A 2,215-nucleotide genomic window follows, 5' to 3' on the forward strand; every position below is an offset into this window, starting at 1 on the left:
GGGTCTCGACCTGAAATGTCACCCATTCCTTCTATCCAGAGATGCTGTCTGTCCCGCTGAGTTACTCCAGCATTTTGTGTTTATTAGCATCTGCAGTTCCTATCTGCACTATCCCATCTTAACTCTTTCTATGATGCCGTGAATTCAACATTCTCACCGTTGTTCTCAGCTACCTTCAAAGTCTTGTCCCTTCACCCGTTACAATCTATCCACTGCCACGATACTCTCATAACTGCGCTCTGCCAATTTGGGTTTCTTGTTCATGCTGAACTTAATTATTCCACCTTGGATGCCCGTACAGCTAGGAGCACATTTGTTGGTGTGAGAGCAGGTATCAAGGACCCTCAAAACCCTGGCCACGCTCTCATTTCACTTCTACCATCAGGGAGAAGGTCTGAAAACCATGACCTCCAAGTTCAAGAACAACCATCTACAAACACTAACTAAATGATGAATTTATTATTGGTAGCACCAAGGACTTCTGGGTTTTTTTGGGGGTTAATATTGTTCTTTTAAATTTATTGATTTTTTTAAACGTATCTATGAGTGTTTACCACCCTGTTATGCAGCTGCAAGTAAGAATTTAATTGTTCCATTTTTGGTACATATGACAATTAAACACTCTTGATTCTCTTGACTGACTCCTTCACTAGTGCACAGAGCGCTTCAATTAATGATGCGTCTCAAACTTCTGCAATGCTCTCACATAGCAGCTCAAATACCAAGAAAATAGGTACAGGAATCGGCTCTTCAGCCCTTCAGACCCGCTGCAACATTCGTCAGAATCATGGCTGACCATCCGTGTCAAAAACCTAATCCTGCCTTCTATTTGTATCCCATGATCACTGTTGCATTAAGCAGTACATCTATCTCCTTCAGTGCATAGAATGACTTGTCCTGCACTGTGGCAGAGCAGCCCCACAGCTTGACCCCTAGGTGAAGACATTTCTCCTCATCTCCTTCCTCTTCTGAGGCTGTGACCCCTGATTGTGGACTCTCCTACGATCGAGAACTTCCACTGTTTCCAGTTTGATCGGTTTCTATGACATTCCCCATGCATTGTTATGGCAACAACAGGCTGGGTCAGAGACCTTGGGCATCAGGAGACAAAGACATCCCAAGATACCACATCCTACTTGCAACCCCTCTGAAACAGTGTACAGGTAGTTCTGCTGTAACACAATGCAATCATGTCAGTTGGATACAACGCAATTGATGAATTAGGGAACACTATTTGTATTACGTGGGCCAAATTAGTTATCAGCAAATTTGATTTGGAACCAGAGAATCACTTCAGTCACTTGACAAGCAATCGTTTTTATTGACACTTGTGCACTGATACTCTACTGAACAATGTGACACACAGTCTTTAGTATTTGTAGCTTGCAGTTCCAAAAATAAACTGAATGCTATTGAAAAAACTATTTCTTATTACTATTGAAAATCCTGCAGGAAACAATAACATAGAAACATAGAAATTAGGTGCGGGAGTAGACCATTCGGCCCTTCAATATGATCATGGCTGATCATCCAAAATCAGTACCTCGTTCCTGTTTTCTCCCCATATCCATTGATTCTGTTGGCCTTAAGAGCTATATTTAACTCTCTCTTAAATACATCCAGTGAATTGGTTTCCACTGCCTTCTGTGGCAGAGAATTCCACAGATTCGTTACTCTCTGGGTGCAAAAAAGAATAACTCTGTTATTAGAATTGTGAAACTCTCTAGCCCCTAATCCCCCTTTTCCCCATTGACTAATTGTTTGTATAACACGGTTCTCTGAAAGGTAAGGTTTCTTAGGTACGTACCTACCACATTACAGCAGAGCTACCTGTATTTGCAGCTCCGATTTTCCAAGATACTTTTTTTCCACTTAACTCGGAGCTTTTATTGTATAATCATAGTTACAAAGCGCTGCAAAGATGAAAGCTGCCCTGTAGTTTGCAAACACCAGTCATCAAATTACAATGATAGCATCCATGCCCATGACGCTCCCGATCTCTGGGGATATGACACGGTCATCACATGCCTCAGCACTGGTGAGTAAGGCAAGGCAGCGTCTTTACCACCTCAGGCAATTGAGGAAATTCAGAGTGTCTCCGAGGATTCTACAGTGCTTCTACGCAGCGGCGGTGGAAAGCATCTTGTCCGGGAACATTACCATCTGGTTCGGGAATTGCTCTGCCAAGGACAAGAAGGCCATGCAGAGAGTAGTG

This window comes from Leucoraja erinacea, chromosome 15, assembly GCF_028641065.1.
Source record: "Leucoraja erinacea ecotype New England chromosome 15, Leri_hhj_1, whole genome shotgun sequence".
Taxonomy (NCBI): Eukaryota; Metazoa; Chordata; class Chondrichthyes; order Rajiformes; family Rajidae; genus Leucoraja; species Leucoraja erinaceus.